Here is a 17108-nt window from a genome sequence, read left to right as displayed (position 1 = left end):
TGTTCAAAATGAAATGCTAAAAGTAGCAGGTGTTGCGAGCAGCCCTCAGATACTCTTATGAACTCAGTGATGTCTCTTTCGGACTCGTGAAAAAGCCTCCAAAGCAAGAAGTGTTCACTGGCATCAAGATAATGATAACACCCTCAGCAAGTATCAATGGTAAACATTTTGAACATGGGGTAATTGTGTTTACCCATCATTCATTATTAGTATTAGATAATGTACTTATTTGTGTCTCAAACCTCAGCGTATAAAGGTTTTAGTAATCTTAACTTTGTCTTAAGACTTCACAGTGTAATTTTCTGTACTTAAGTGCTAGTCTCCAATTATCAGCTTGTCATATTCTTTTTTACATTATTTTTTTAACTAAAAAGTATTTTCCCTACGTGACAGGTTTCAGTTACACAGCTGATAAAAAACTGATTTGGTCCCCGATAATGTGTGGACTTTAAACTCCTTTGTGTGGACGTGGGTTCTAGCCTAAAACCGAGCTTTTACCCAACATTATCTTTTGATTCGACTGAGTGACTGGGTTTCGTTTGTTAATGTTTTTAAAATATGATCAGTGGGCGTGCATATGTTAATTACCAAATAATGTGTTATAAAGGAGACTTGCATCGTGGGAGCGATAATGTACCACATAGGTCAATTTAAAGCAGCTGAACTTGTTTTCATGGTTTTCCTTGATAATGTTTTTAGGACTTTCCACCTTTAGACAGCTGTAGCTCATTACTCCTTATTCGAAACATTCCTGCCTATCTCAGTTTGCGTATCCTACTTTGATGGTTTCCTTTCTTATTTTGAGGTCCAGCCTTGGTAGGGCATGCGGTACTCTGCGAGGCATGCTGTATTCAAATATAGACTAGAAGCTTCACCCACTCTCCTCCACCCATATTTTTTCATTGGCTTGTGTCACTGTCCTTTGTAAATGCTGGTTTTATTTCTCTCTCTCTCTCTTCTCATTCTGTTTCTCCGTCGGTGAGCTCCTGCTTGGTTTCCTCGGTTTTCTCCCTTGTCTTTCTTCTATTTCTCTCACTATCTTTTCCCCTCTTTCCATCTCTCGTCTTTATATCCCTTCCTCCTCCTCTCGCCCCCTTCTCTCTTTCTTTGTCTCATCCCCTACCTCTTTCACTATGCCCACTCGTCGACAAACCTGACTGACTGTCCGCCCCCGAGGGCCCAGGACTCCCACAGGCTCTTGAGAGCTTAGGAGGCAGCTGTAATCATTTTATGCAAAGGCTATGCTGATAATCTGATAGCAGTTTATGGCCCCTGCTAAGCTCCCTCGGGCGCTGGCCATTGTTTTCATAACTTGCATGTTTTATCTATATGTAAAAATAACTTTCTAATGAATTACAGTATTCACACTATATACACTTTTGTTTTTATAAATGAGAAGTCTTTTCTCATTCGCAAAAAGCAAAAAATAAGCGAATTTGAAATAATCTTACAGAAGTCAGGTTTAAATTGCTGGCCTCAGTGCAAACTGAGTGGAGCAACAACTGTGGAATTGTTGGATTCCGTTGTAGATAGCAAAAAGGGGGTGTGATCCTTGCAGACATGTATTGGAAGTACAGTACAGGCTTGTGGCGCATGGACGAGCACGCAAGAGCAGGTGTGTCTCTTTAGATGTAATATGAAAACATATTTTGTCAGCACAAAATCGCACACACAACCCCAACCACAGACACAACCCCACACACACAACCAACCACACACACAACCAACCACACACAACACACCGTCAGTGCACACTTTCACCAGGCACAGACACCATCAGTCAGTCAGTGCACGCTTTCACCGGGCACAAACACCACCAATTGTCAGTGCACGCTTTCACCGGGCACAAACACCACCAGCCGTCCGTGCACGCTTTCACCGGGCACAAACACCACCACCAGTTAGTGCACGCTTTAACCAGGCACACACCACCAGCCATCAGTGCACGCTTTCACCAGGCACACACACACACCACCAGCTGTCAGTGCACGCTTTCACCAGGCACACACACCACCAGCCGTCAGTGCACGCTTCCACCAGGCACACACGCCACCAGCCGGCAGTGCACACTTCCACCAGGCACACACACCACCAGCCATCAGTGCATAATTTCTACAGGCACACACACCACCAGGCATCAGTGCATAATTTCTACAGGCACACACCCCACCCGCCATCAGTGCACACATCAATTGTTAACGCATCCACAATTAACTATTGTAGCAATCGCAGTATGGCGCACTTTACTTTTAAACATATTCATCTAAAGTGCAGCATGCCACCATTGCTACAAAAATAAATTCACATTTTTTTGGCCTACAATTTATAGACTTTTGTTGCAATTGGTGTTGCAATATTTGCCAATGCCAATAGCTCAAACTTTAATGTGAGACCTATTGCATTGCAAATGCTTGTTCTTATGAACGTTCCCTGTCCTCGAGGCTATAGGTACAATGGCCCCTTGTAGCAGATGAATATTAATGGTGGCACTCGTCACGTGAGAAAAGTTCAAATAAACAAATGAAAAAAGGCATCTGCGGTAAACCATGGTCTGTGTCCGTTGGCTGTTTTACTTGGCAAGTTGTGGGGAAGCGCTCACAAAGCTTCGTTCTGGATGAAGAGTCACCGCAATACAACGGACAACACAGCTCCACCTGAAATCACCTTGTCTAATAGAAAACAGCGTGATGGACTGAACCCGAAGGAACAACTTGAAAAGACCACAAACAACGAATCATATGACTGAATAAGCTCCAACGCAGACGCATTCTCATGCTGTAAAGAGATCTCATTTTTCCAACTAAACAGTTCTGCTCTGGCAACACCGACCCAAGTCAACCCATTCCTTTAGAAGCCATAAACAACCTCTTGATAAAGGCTTCGGAGAGAACTATTTTACTATTGCTTGGATGAATATTTCAATTTCGGATTAGCCAAACAATTATACATTCTCCAGTGTCCACTAAACTTTACAAGTAAGATCCCACGTCATAGGCACCGAGTGGATTGCTATCTAGGGAGGTCAGCAAGGGATTCCGAAAGCACACACATGCATCTGTAAAATTGATCACTGGGCCAAAAAAAACGAAAGTGGTGTCACAACTTAATCAGTGTCTTTTACATAACAACTTGATTGCTACCCCACTCTTGTTTCAAATTGCGACTGATGTTATATTTACATCATGAATTGGCCATTAACATGGAACTGAAATAATCCGTGGTTCCTTGTGAAAGGCTATGCAAGGATGGAGGCGTGTGAGAGATTTAATCTGTGCACTCGCGATGACTGTATGCAGACTTTATGGGTCATAATGTGCCGGCCAGAAATACATTTCTGATTTGCAGTGTACTTATTGTACCTTATGACACACTGTTGTTGTGGTCATAAGGTCTGTGATTTTCTCTTGCAGCCACAAAACCTGTTTCACAGTTTCAAGCACCAGGCCCTATATTACTTAGGGTGCGTCAGTAAAAGCGATTGATTCGAAAGATGGGGCAGTCGCAGGTGCCCTGGTTTTCCTACTTTCGCCTCTGTGGTTTGCTTTCCAATGGCATAATTGTACTTGTTATACAATTACACCTGCTGCTGCCTTTGACCAATGCCACATTTTTCTCCAAAAGGATAAAATATTGCAAATAGAGAAACTCTTTACCTTTGGCCAGCAACAATTGTAGGAGTCTTACCTTCACCCTTTTCCCTTTCCCACTCTGGGAAGGGTTTAAGTAAATCTCTAGCCATTTTCAGGGTGGACAGGATTTGGATCTTGTGGGTGTTCTCAAACTTTTAATTCTAATGCTACGTGGGAAAGCCTACTCCCCATACCTTGAATGGGAACTACTTACACATATTGCACCTCTGAGGTGGCATACAAGTAAAACATTTCACCTGTGCAAGGTATAATTTGCACTTGCAAATCCAGTTGCATGTAAAAGTCCGATTTACATAAGCAAATGGATTTGTGAAGCATGTCGTATGTATGCGGAGACCTGGGGCACAAAGGTTACCTCTTCTGGCATCCAGCATTATCCTTCTCAAGCAATTATGATCTGATATTGGGAAAATGTGATGAGCTGTGCAGTTGCCCACAATGACCAGCAAATGAGTTCACTGAAAATTATAACCTCCATGCACTTGCCGTGACGAAGTACTCTAAACAGGTGTTTAGAGGGAGTTACCATAACCGTACAACTGAATTCTGCACTGAAGAACCAGTGATAACAAGCAACAGCCATTTAAAGAGAAACATCGTAGAAGTCAATACACAAAGACCTAAGCAAGCAGCCAATTCAGACTCCTTAAATAACAAGCATTTGCAATGCAACAGGTCTCGCATTTACGCAAGACCTATTGCATTGCAAATGGTAGGCATCACGGACAACGGGAGGGGGCGGGGTGGGGGCACGTAGAAGGAACGGACAATGGGAGGGAGGGTGTGCGGGGCCTGGTGAAGGCACTGACAACGGGTGGGAGCGGGGGAGAAGGCACAGACAACGGGAAAGGAGGGGGGAGAAGGCACAGACAACGGTAGGGGGGGGGGGAGAAGGCACAACAACGGGAGGGAGGGAGTAAAGAAGGCACCAAAGAATGTTGTGCCTGCAGTAGGAGAACCTCATTAAATAAATAGTGCTCACAGTCTAAATAACAAGTAGTGTATAAAAACCGAAGAAAAGGGGCCAGTCGCCATGGGATGTGACAAATGAAGAGGAGGCGGTACTAAGGTGGGACTAACAAACCTATTGCCTGATCAGGAGCCAGCATTTAGGATAGACAATGACACAAGCCAATGGCAAATATGGGTGGAGAGTGGTCGGGGCTTCTATTCCCTACTCCTCTACAATACGGCTCGCAGAACAGCGCATGTGCGCTGGCTCTGGGATCGACTTACAAATAGGACAACATAAGCTTTTTAAGTAGTGAAGGTCTTTTTAATCAGTAAATAGGAGACAACAGTGTTTAATAATTTAGTTCAAACAATTGCACAGTGATGATCGTTTATAATCTTTTTAAATGGACAGTGCTGTGAGGGGAACCTTTTAGCTGCATAAGACTTATCAAAATATTGATTTATCTTGTGTGCTACTACAAGTCCAGCAGCAGCTCACAGAGATTGAGAAAGACATTACCAGGTCCCACTCAAATCGAAAATGTCCCACAGCTGCTGGTACCAGTTGACTGGAATACTCACTGCAGATGTTGGTGGGCTCCATGCAACCTTTGTCACCGCCGAGTTATGCTCCACATAAACCAGGCAGAAGACCTACCTAGTCTAGGGGTTGGCGAAACTGCAAAAGGTTCCCTCACCATAACTTCCAAAAGATTATTCAAAATTATACCCATTACCGAAAATACTCTTGGCTGTTACCTTGCATGAATACTGAATGCAGTGGTATATTTCGCACAGAAATATCAAGCAACATACCGGCGGTAGGCTTGTTTGAGCAGTAAATGTCTTTTGACTGAGGCTGGGTGAGAACATGTAATCTGTCACAATAATCCACACCACACTGTACAGTAAAATACTACACTGCAAAAATGTACTCATTACACCTATTTACGAATTTAATTTACGAATTTAACAGTAATTTCCCAGAACAACGCGATTACATGATCAAGTGACCAAACAAGGATCTGAACCTTGGTCTCCTATCTCCATGGCCAGCAATTCGGCCATCGGGCGACATCTCCTTTCATTCATGGGTAGGGCACAAATGCTTGCTGCTGAAGGAGCAAGTCGAGAGCAAGGAAGGGCACACTAAAGGACGAGCAAGAACAAAAAATCTTTCCCCGCAAAAGGTGCTAAATGGCAGGTGTGTGAGCAGTGAGAAATGTAAAGGGAAACAGATAAGGCAGGGAAAATAATATTTCAAGAAGGAAAAGAGAAGAAAAGAACGCAAGGGACTGTACAGAGTGGCAGTGAGACAAAAAGAAGTAAGGGAGGAACAGAGAAGGAACCAAGTGCAGAAGGAGAGGAAAGGAATCAAGCACAGAAGGAGAGGAAATATAATAATCGCTGCGGGGCATGAAGGTGAAGGAGCATTGAGAAGTGGCAGTAAGAATATTGCTAAAACAGTAAAATGTACCAAAGAAGGGCCAATGAGGAAAGGCCAACTGATGGATTTTGTCGGTATTGAGTTTCTACAGAAGATTGATATTCCCTGACTATTTTCTAGCAGGTGTGATTGCTCAGGAAGATGTTGTAGCCTGCAGGTACAGGTGAACGGAGGATAGTCCTGTAATTATAGTTAAGCTAGGTTTGAACCCCCCCCCCCCAAAAAAAAAATTACGTCAATATTCGAGAGTTAGAGTTATAAAAGTTCGCATATGTTCAAGTGGGGACTGAACAGCAGATTGGAGACAGGAGTAAGTGAGAAAGATTATGTCTAATAGACAGAGTCGGTAGATACCTGAACAATGCATTGGATTAGGTGTTCCTCGAGGGCAAAGATGGGGGTAGGGAAAACAGTAAATCGATAATGTTAAGATGAAGTTGATATGGTAGAGAAAGAGCCAGTAGATAGGTGAGAGTTAGGAGGAGTTGGGTAGGAGAGGGAAGATGAAGGTGAGGGAAAGGAGTTGCAAAGGTGAGAGGTGGGAGAATGAATAGACATAAGAGAGTGGGGTGCAGGAACCTAGGCAGAGGTAAGGATGGACAGTGGAAGTGTCAACTAAATGGTGTGCCATTCACTTAGCTTAGTAGGTAGGCGTGCTGTATTTGTTTAGCACAAGTTTGGCTGGATGTTGGCATGTTTAGTGTATTATCTGTAACTAAGAGGTCAGATTTAAGCACCAGGTGTGAATGTTCTCACTTTAAAGAGGTTAGATTTGGAGGGCACTCAGGGTTGCCGGTTTCCCACACACAAACCAATTTTTCTAAAATGACTGACGAGGAAGAGTAGTAAAGCCATGTAATGATCAGATCAGCAGCAAGAAATTAAAAGGGTGTCAATTTATCAGTCCAACTTTGTTTTATGCAAAGAAAAAGAAGAGGGTAGAGTAGAAGGAATAAGAGGAAGGGGTAACATTTTCACAGTGGGAGCATACTGAACATTGCAGTCACATTTTTAATTGAGAACAAATCTACCTTTTGAGGAGTCTAGAAGATCTTGAAGAGTCTCCTTTACTCACAAAGATCATGATATGAACGCTGTGCTGTTTTGTTTTTCTTGATAATACGCAGTTCTGAAACCACTAGCTGGTGATTGTTCACTGTACTGAAAGATGGTCCAAGGAATACAAGTAGAACTGGCCAGAAAGATAAGGGGGTAGGTGGGTGGCCGCCATCTGCGTTCATGGGAACACCGGCTGCATAAATATTTTGGCATTGCTACATTACATTACATTACAGCAACAAATTGTTTTAGGGCTGAACTACCATTTGAAAAAAAGCTGCCATTTGAGGCTTTACTTGATGCAAAGGGTGGAGCATCCACAAAAACAAATTAAGATAAGGGGACAGCGTGAAGTGGCGGAAGCAGAAAACATGTATGCTTGAAAAGAGAAGCAAATCCTGTAACTATCTGCTAAACGACAACCAAGGCAGGAAAGAGATCGAGGGAAAGCGTAAATTGTAGCACCGATAATAGTTCACGTTGTGGTGTACCAGATCATTCTATGCAAACATCCACAGAAAATAAGGATAAATATGGTTAAAACGATAATGGATGCTGATTAGTTAGTGATTTTCAGCTATTTAATTTAAAAAAAAGAGGCGGACCAAGCGAAGATTAAGAAAACATAAGTCATGTCTCAAAAGGTATTAAAAGGCGAGATCTCCAAGCCCCTGAAATATGAACCCACAGTATTTAGGAAAGACAAAATGTTGACAGTATGTGAAGGAATATAAAGTGTTCAACTAGGGGTTTCCAGAGACATGTGGCAGATGGTACAGACTCAATAGCTAAACAAGTGCTTCTTAACCGCTGGTCCACAGACCACTGAGTATCCACAAACTCAGTAATCATGGGTCCGGGACTAGTTAAGATATTAAAAAATATGAGCAGATTAAGTATATATATATATATATATATATATACACACATACAAAAACAAAATTGAACATTCTAGATGTGTGTGAAGGAATTTGAAATTGGAGGCTAAACATTAGGCTGGTATCCATATCTTGATTTATTGGAGTAGCACAAGTAGAGCAAAAGAAATCTACTATGGACGATTGGTAGCACCAGTTGAAGCACTGGTAAACGCGGACATAGAAAACATGCATTTGGAGCAAAAAGATAAAAAAATTATGCTACATATGCATACATTGCTCAAAATATACGGAATGAATGTACACCAAATTACAAAAATCACTCTTTCTGAACCAAATCGAGCTTTCTGCAAAATCTGATGTAAATCTGTTCAATGGTTTGGGCTGTATTTCTATCGAAAAATGAATGAGTAAAATGCATTTTGAGATGCATTTCTTTTTAAGGCTTTCCCAGGTACTGCTAATATATAACCTCTAATTGAAAAACATTGTTTAATGTCCTTACTTACTTGGCAACATTTTCCTTCTGTGTACATGAGAAGCAATTAAGAGTGGATCTAGAACTTCCCATTAACCAGGTTTTTAAGTGAGTTTCTTTTTCTAATCAGATACTGTGGCCTTCTATGTGCTGCCTTTATCCAGGTTTTACTCCCAGCAGGATAAGGTGCAGCGTTCGGACAGCCCCTATAGAGTCTTCTGTTTGCTAGCCAGTTACACACTAACTTTGGCTTTGAACACGAACCTGGTGCGATCTATAAATACATTCAGTTGGGTAGGGTGGCTTGTGGACCAGCTCAATGACTGCAACTTTGATCTTTCTGTGAACAACTAAAGGCCACAACCATTTTTGTGAAATGCTATTGGCCAGCACCAATACTTATTTTGAAATATTGATGTCTTATGAAAAGATACTTGCTGTCAACAGCTTCGTTTTATGATCCACCAGTAATTACAACTTTTTGGTGCACTGCTACTGACTGCAATACTTTTCTTTATTGTGCTGCATAATTTATTATCCACAGACCATGCATTTTCCTGTCCTCTGTGGGGTCTCCGGATCACAAATGGGTTGGGGTGTGGGCTGCAGCAGAAAGCCCATGTGATATTTGTTCCCTAAGGGTGCACAACCCACATAGCCCTTTCTTGAGCACATGGTGAATTCTCGACTATCTTTATCCACCCTCTGTACAGATGCCGACCATACTAGTTAAGCACCAACTGTAATGGATCTTTCCAATGTAAACTGGATACATGGCAACAGGGCAGAACTTACCACTTTCAGCACATTTCCTAAAGCTAATGGACAGGGTTCCAGGTGATAAGTGGTGACAAAGTTCTTATTGTAATGAGTGACTAAGTAATCCAAACATCACCCCAAAAAGTAGAACCATCCTCTTCAGCAATATCCACACTTTAATAGCCCAGTTAACTGAAAGCAGCTTAAGAAACATTCCTTCCTGGTGGTGTTCAAAATTAATCTTAAGAATCAAGAACTTTCTAAAGATTTCTTATCTCGACATTTGATTTCTTTATTTTCCTCAGATGGCACGGAAATACATTTGGTCAATTACTCAGAATCCACATGCATTGATTGAAAATACTACTCACAGCGTGTCCCTCACAGTTTAGTGGAGTCAGGCAGGGGACGTGCATCTATCGATAGGAACTGACAATCCCTGCTTCATATTAAGCTAGTGTGGACTCATTCTGCACACCAAAGCAATGAGGGCTCTTTGGCCCTACCCAGCACTGGGCTCTACTTTGTCTGCTCACAACATTCCCCCATATACCCTTCGACTACGAGTCAGGCAAAAGATAAGCTGGAAGTCATACTCTATGCTGTCTTCGGTCTTTCAAGGCAGGTACTACGACCTTCTGTTGTAATCTTCTATTTTTATTATAGAGTCTAGACTTCTGTTCTGCCATGTTCCACATTCCAGCTATGTGCAGATGTTCTCTTCCCTGGCAGTTGCTGTTGGACTGGCCAAGGGGAGAGCCACACTTTTCTTACCTAGGATTTATCTTAAGAATAAATCTACCTGCAACTCATAACTTTATTTGTACTGGCGTATTTTTTTTTTCAAAACTGTATTTATTGAGAGTTCAGGCAAGTATCAATACAGTTCTCCACAATCAGGAGGTAATAGCATGACAATGAACCCAAATTTAGGAAACAACCCCCACCCCTGCCCCACCAACCCCCGAAAAGACCCCCCCCCCCCAACACCTTTCCCCACCCCTTATCCCACCCTAACCCTGTGCACGTGTTCACAGATTAGCAACGTTAGATGTAAAGCAATGCAGGTGTCGGCCAACAACCTAAGGTACAAGGTCCACATCCGGAGGTAGCACATCATCAATGTCAATCGGGGGGTCAAGAGTAAGCCCCCTGTAGTCCGCCCACCGTTTCCAGATTTTGTAGTGCTTCCGGGGACACCCCCTGGCTTCAAATACAGGTAGTTCCAGCCCCATGAGAAAGTCTAACCCCGCCTTCCAGGCGCTGAGTGGGGGGGCACGTTCACTTTTCCAGGCCTGAGCCAAATCCCGCTTAGCCACCACCAGCCCCAATAGAAAAAGATGTTGTTTGTAAATGTTGCCCCCCACGTTCTCCAGGACATGGAGGAGGCCCAGTCTAGGGGTACGGGGGAGGTCCCAGCCCAACACCTCCGATAGGCAGTCCCAGACCCCAGTCCAGAATCTGGTCAGGCCCCTACAAGACCACACTGTGTGGAAGAGCGTCCCCCTTTCAGTTCCACACCTCAGGCACTCCGGGGCGGCAATAAGGCCCGCCCTCCACAATCGTTCCCTAGTGTAGTATGCCCTGTGAAGGTATTTAAATTGAATAAATCTAAGACGGACGGCTATAGCAGCCCCACGGGGGGATTCAAGGGCCTCACGCCAGTCATCTTCATCCAAGGGGCCAACATCAGTCTCCCAGGAGGCCTTCAATGTTAAGAGGGAAGAGGAGCAGTGCGTAACCAGGGAGCGGTATATTTGAGAAACCTTCTTGTCGCCCAGGTCCCCCATAAAGAGTTTCGCTTCAATGGGACTAAAGTCAGGGAGTTGATCTAACCCCACTAGGCTAGGGCCGAGGGCATGGCGGAACTGGAGGTACCGGAAAAATTGGGACTTAGGCATATTGAATTCAGAGCTATGGTCCTGGAAGGACTTAAGTGTAGTCCCAGCGAGGACATGACCAAGGGACGAAATCCCGATCGCGTCCCAGCCTCCAAAACCAGACAGGGACGCAAGCGCCGGAAGCAAACCATTATGCCACAGCGGAGTCTCGGCGGTCAATCTGCCCCACCAGCCCATACGGCGTAAAGCTTGCCGCCAGATCGCGAAGACCACCTGGGTGACCCTCGGCAATGTCCTCCTCCGTCCGGCCGAGTACAGTAAGGTATGGAGCGTGGCACCCCCCATTAGAGAGTGCTCCAATGCATAGGCCGGATCACTACGGGCTCCATACCACCACTCGTTGAGCACTAGGAGGTGAGAGGCCTGGTAATAGGACAGAAGGTCCGTGGAAGCCAAGCCGCCACAGTATGTGGAGAGAAAGCGTGTACGCAGTGCCACCCTGGAGGCACCCCCGGCCCACAAAAACCGGCCAAGCACTGAATTGACGCGCCGGAACCACTGCGGGTCTATTATATACGGATGATTCTGCAGTTGATAGAGAAGCCGTGGCAGGGCCACCATCTTGAAAATGGCGGATCTACCATAGATATTGAGGGGCATGCGCGTCCAAGTCTTGACATCCATCTGAACCCTATCCCACACTGGCTGCACGTTCCGATCCCACGCCACCGCAGCCGAGGCCGAGAGGAAGACGCCCAGATATTTCAAGCCGTCGACAGCCACCTGAAGGGTCGCGGCCCATGGGCATGTCACTGATTCACCCCCCAGCACCCACAGGGTCGACTTGCGTGGATTAAGAAAAAGCCCCGACGCTTCACCAAACTCCCGCATCATATCCAGTATGCGAGGACCTGTGCGATGCAAATCGGTCATGAAGAAGAGGACATCGTCCGCATACAAGGCTATGCGATCTGAGTGGTCCGCCCCCCATACAAAGCCCCGATAAAGTGCATCCAGGCGCACTCGGGCGGCCAGGGGCTCCATGGCCAACGCAAAAAGGTATGGGGAGAGGGGACACCCCTGACGAGTGCCCCTGGCAATGGGGAACCGCTCGGAGATCGCCCCAGTGACACGTACCGAGGCAGTTATGTCTGTATAAAGCAATTTCACATAGGAGATGAACACCGGCCCCAGGTTGAGAAGCGGCAGAAGGGCAAAGAGATAGGTCCAGCTGACCGAATCGAACGCTCTATCAATGTCAGCGAGCAACAGCGCTGCCCGATCCCCGGTCGCCCCCACTGCGTCTATCGCGGCCTGCGCACGCCGAATGTTGTGTCTCGTCGCCCGGTGCGGCATAAAGCCCGCCTGGTCCGGGTGGACAAGGTCCGTAATATGCGGGAGTAGGCGGTTCGCCAGCGCTTTGGCCAGGAGCTTGGCTTCAAAATTGATGAGGGATATAGGACGATAGGACTCTTGACGGTCGGGGGGTCTACCCGGTTTTTGGAAGACCACAATTTCGGCTTGACGCCAGTCCGGGGGCAGGCTGCCACGCTCCCGCGCCAGTTCCAACGCCCGCCTGTAATGCGGCCCAAGTTGCAAGTGGAATTTCCTATAGAATTCGCTGGGAAACCCACTCGGTCCCGGAGCCTTACCCACATTAAGTTGACCCAGCGCATCACCCAGTTCCTCAGCCGTCAGGGGGAGATCTAAGGCATCTCGTACCTCGTCTGAGACCGCATGAGGAGGGACATCCACGAGGAACCCCTCAATGTCCTCGGGGGAAAGACTCTCCCGAGAGGCGTACTGTTGCGTATAATAGCGCGCAAAGCTCGCCGCAAGGATCGCAGGGTGCGTTATCACCGCTCCTGCTTCGTCTGTAAGCCCCGGCAGGGTGACCGGCTGCATAGTCTGCTGACAGAGCCTGTGGAGCATGGTGCAGGACTTGTCTCCCCACTGGTACACCCTGCTACGTGTAGCCAGCCACGCCTGGCGAGCCTCATCCAGCAAGACCGAGGAATATGATTGCTGCGCTTGTAGAAGCAGTCGCAGTGTCCCGTCATCACCCCCTCCCCGGTATCGCGTCTCCAGGATCTCCACCCGCTCTGCAGCCATAACAATATTTTCCTGCCGAGTCCGGCGAGCAGAAGCGCACCAGGCGATGTCAACACTACTCAGGGCGGGCTTCATAGCCTCCCAGACCGTTACCGCGTCCACCCCCTCCGTGAGGTTGTCCTGCCAATAGCGGGCAATTGCAGTGCGCATGTTGGGAGTAGGCCGGTCGCTGTAGATGCCACGAGGACATCCGCCACCGGAACGGTTGGCGTGCCTTGCATAGGTCAATCTGTACCGCTACGGGGGAGCGATCAGACAGCCCGCGAGGCCGGATCGCCGCCCCCTTCACGCTGTCAAGGAAGGCCCCCAGCACGAACACACAATCCAAACGTGAGAGGGAGCCATGCACTGCTGAAACATACGTGTATTCCTGCTTCCCGGCATGCAGATGCCTCCACACGTCCACCCATCCCAGTCCATCAATCATGGCATTCAACCGCGTAGGCGAGGCCACAGCCGCGACCCCCTGCCCCCTCTGCCTGTCCAAATTCATGTCCACCACATCATTCCAGTCACCTCCAATCACCGCCAGGGAGTGGGGAATCTCAGTCCACAAAGCAAACAGTTTCTCCGCCAGGGACCACTGCAGCGGGGGAGGGGCATACACACTACCAAGCACCACCGGCTCTGCGCCAATCTTCCCCTGTACAAACACAAACCGACCCTGGGGATCGAGCCAGTGACGCTCATGAGTATAGGACAGCCGCCTGTGAACAAGAATGGCCACCCCCTCGAACCCCTGGTAAACCCGGCATGAAAAACCTGGTGGAAGCCAAACCGCTGTAGACTCAATGCTTTAGTACCCAACATGTGTGTTTCCTGAAGGAGCAGCACATCCGCCAAATCCCTTTTGGCCCAGCGAAGCACAGCCCCCCGCTTGATCTTGTCCAAGAGCCCCCGGACATTCCAGCTCAAAATCCGCATAGAGGTACTAGGAAGTACCGGTCGTGGGGCATCAACCATTGTCTCGATGAGCAAGTCTCTGCGACCCCCAGAACCCGACCCAGGTCTCCAACACCCCAGTTGCAAATATCATAGGAATCACGTGCACCCCACACAGAACAGCCCCGACCCCCACCACCCCCCTCAACCAGCCCTGACCCCCAAACAGCCAAACACCCCAGTCCCCCCCCCCCCCCACCCCTATACCTCAGAGAACAGTGAAGTATCTGTCGCGGCATGAGGTGCTTCAGGCCCAGAACAGAGCGCCTAAAGCCAGCCATACCAATGGATCCCAACTAGTACCCCCACTAACTAACAGGGCGCGCCCCCAGAACCACCCCCCAAGCCCAAAATGAGGAGGCAGCCCACAAATCGTGCCCCGAACCCCAATCCCAAAAGCATCCGGTACAAAAGCAAGGTACCACATATATATACCAGCCCTCGAGGGCCCCAGACACTGCCAAAACATAAGTCTATACTGCACCAGTCAATGTCTGCTCCACCATCCAAGTTCTGGCTGCCGCAATGTACAGCCACGGATCAAAGGCAATCAGTAAAAGTCCATATCGTACGATGATCAGGATTCCTTGCCAGATTGGTCCGTATCGGGCTGTGTCCCCCAAAAGGGGGTCTCGGGACAAGGACCTCCGTCGCGAGCTGGACTTCCGATGACGCTTTCCTTCACCGGGCGGGTAGCTCCGTTCTTGGGATGAGCTGCGCGAGGGCCCGGAATTCAGCCCCGGCCAGGCGTTTGGTCGGAGCCTGACTGTCTCGTCGGTCCACTGGAAGACGGCCTCCGGCGAGTCGAAGAAGTGAGTCTTGGAATTGAAGATCACCCGGAGGCGGGCCGGATAGAGCAGCGAGTACTGGATTTTTAGGCCACGCAGCTTGGCCTTCGCCGCCAGGAACGAGTGTCGCTGCTGCTGGACCTGCTTGGTGTAGTCCGGGAAAATCATAATCTTGTGGTTGTCGTACAGCAAGGTGTCTTTGAGCCGTGCTTCCCGGAGTATGACGTCCCTGTCATGGAAGTTCAGGATTTTGGCGATGATCGGGCGAGGCCGCTCCCCCGCCGGTGGTTTCTGCGTTAGGGCTCTGTGTGCACGCTCCACCACAAAGCAGTGCAACAGGGTGTCCGGGGGGAGCCAGCCCTCCAACCATCGTGCCAGGAAGGCATCCATGGGCCCTTTTTCGCAATCCTCCGGAAAACCGACAAAACGCAGGTTATTCCGTCGTGCCCGCCCCTCTGCATCCTCCACGCGAAGCACCAGGCCCTTCTGAATCCTCTCCATGTCCGCCACTTTCTTCTTAAGGGTGCCAACATCTCCTTCCACTTCTGTGACCCTGGTCTCTGTTTCGGTGATGCGGGCGACCGCGTTGCGGAGATCTTGACGCAGCAGCATCACATCGGCACCGACCGCGCCAATCTTTGCATCCAACATGTCGCGGGACTGCGTAATGGCCGCCATCAACGCCGCGTTGTCCGGCCCGGCACTCTGGCCTCCTCCGGCAGTCCCGGCACCTCCTCCAGGGCCAGTGAACTTATCGATGGGCCCCTGCTTGGTGGCGGTCGTGCCACCCCCGCCTCTAGTCATGGCTCCGGCAGAGGCCACAAGGCGACGCGCACCCAGACAGGGGTTCGCACAGCTAGATTGTCCACCACTCTGGCCCAGGCCGGGGTATCTGGATCACACCAGGCCGCGTGTCACCCACCTGCCACCAGCACGTCAAGTTACAAGCAGGCACCCCGGGCAATGCCGCTCCTCCAAGGCGCAGTTGCTGCCAATCTCGGGCCCAGAGTCAAGGCCGCCGACTCGGCACAGCCAGTCCGCCTACTCCAGCCGGCGGGACACCGTCGACTCCGCAAGCACCTCGCCACCGGCAGACAAGTAGATACTGAGCGACCTCCGGATCCGTGCAGTCGCTTCACAAGGTTGCCGCTCCGCAGGATGTATCAGCGGCAGGGTGCACCGTCGTCTCTCTTCCGGCGACTCAGCATCAGTCACACGGGCTCAGCCGCAGGCAGTCCGCCCGGCGCCCAGAGCCAGCCGGCGGGCGGGGCAAAAATCGAGGTCCCGGCTCACCACGTTGTGAGCAGGCCCGGCGGGCACCGCCACCAAAAGCCGCTCCAGACGCGGTCCGGGGCCCCAGCGACCACACCAACGGGCACCCCCGGTCTCCAGCAGTCACCTCCACTACAGCAAGGGGAGTAAAGGGTTCAGGGCCAGGATAATTAGGCGGATAAATATCGGGCCGGCAGGAGCTCTACAGAGCCGGGTCCGCCATCTTCGCCCTCGAACCCACGCCCCGTACTGGCGTATTTTTGATCACAATATTTTTGGCGACGATCTGGCCAGTTTTCCACTCATCCTGGGTAAGAGTGGCGAGACCTAAGCGATTATTTTTTCAAAAAGCACACTTCCTGAAATTCGTGCTTATATCCACTTCACCTGTTTTATGGACCTGCCGTGAGTACATTTTTCAGCGAAAATATTTTAATTTCTACTTAAGTTTGGACTTGTGCCGTTACCTCCAGCTGCTAGAGCGTATTTCGAATGATGCTGTTTTGATTCGCGCAGAGCCTGTGTTCCTACGTCACAGTCTCAGTGTGCTCTATCGACTATAAAAAATAACACGCATACCGCGCTGGAAGAACAAGGCCAACTCATCGTAGAAACGAACGTCAAATGACGTGGTGGCCATTTTGATTCTTCAGAGTGACTGAAACTCCGACTTTTCTTCAATATTTACAGAGCATTTTCGGTGTCTGGTATAAAACGAAGGATTACGAGTTCAAAAGACAAACAGGTATTAAACGAAGGATCCTTACTATCTCAACAGAGCAATTAATTGTGTGGGTAAATCCATAACATTTAAAAAAAAAACGATCTATTTTAAACATTGAGATTTGGATTGACTGTTTACATTTTCTCTCAGAACAGTGACATTATTTACTTACATATTTGTTTATTATGGACACAAAGTTCTACT

At 48.2% G+C, this 17108-nt stretch overlaps 1 protein-coding gene across 10 annotated transcripts in view; it reads right to left on the bottom strand.

The window, feature by feature from the left end:
* Positions 1-17108, bottom strand: part of ST3GAL6 (ST3 beta-galactoside alpha-2,3-sialyltransferase 6) — a 614303-nt gene that overhangs the window by 512078 nt on the left and 85117 nt on the right. The window lies entirely within an intron of this gene.

The sequence above is a fragment of the Lissotriton vulgaris genome, chromosome 8 (genome assembly GCF_964263255.1).
Source record: "Lissotriton vulgaris chromosome 8, aLisVul1.2, whole genome shotgun sequence".
Classification (NCBI taxonomy): Eukaryota; Metazoa; Chordata; class Amphibia; order Caudata; family Salamandridae; genus Lissotriton; species Lissotriton vulgaris.
The sequence above is the reverse complement of the archived record's forward strand: the minus strand, read 5'-3'. Positions and strand labels throughout refer to the sequence as shown.